Here is a 572-nt window from a genome sequence, read left to right on the forward strand (position 1 = left end):
GGCTCTGGAGCGCCGCGCCGGAGAGTGCGCGGCCTCCGCCTGCGGCGCCCCCTGCCGGGCCGCGGCGGGGCCTCCGCGCCGCCGCCTCGCCCCGCCTGTCCCGCGGCCGGGGTCCCCGCGGCGGGGCGGCGAGGCTGGCCCCGGCAGAGGCGCAGGCGCTGGCGTGCGGTGCGAGGTGCCTGAGCTCGCCGTGGCGCCCCTCGGCAACCCCCGTCTCCTCCCCGCGTCCCTCCTTGCCCCAGCCAGCTCCTCGGCGCTCAAGGCGCCTCGGTAGCGTCGTGCCCCCTGCGTCCCGTAAGCGCTCGGGCTGGCAGCTCGCCCAGGGCGGCGGGCGGCCCGGTGGGTCGGCGTACCCCTGACGGGACCACGGCGGGGAGCAGGGGGACAGGCAGCCCCAGCCGGCGGGCAGGGAGGCCCGGCCGCCCCGGGCCGTCGGTCGCCGCAAACGGCTTCGGCGGCCGTGGCTGCGGCCTGCCTTGCTCTGCGGGCGCCTGGCCCGAGGGTGAAGAAAATCAACGTGTCGTCTACGTATTTGCAAACGGTTGCGTGTCAGAGGGTCTACTCTTGATTGC

This window comes from Platalea leucorodia (genome assembly GCF_965183815.1).
Source record: "Platalea leucorodia genome assembly, chromosome: 7".
NCBI classification, from domain to species: Eukaryota; Metazoa; Chordata; class Aves; order Pelecaniformes; family Threskiornithidae; genus Platalea; species Platalea leucorodia.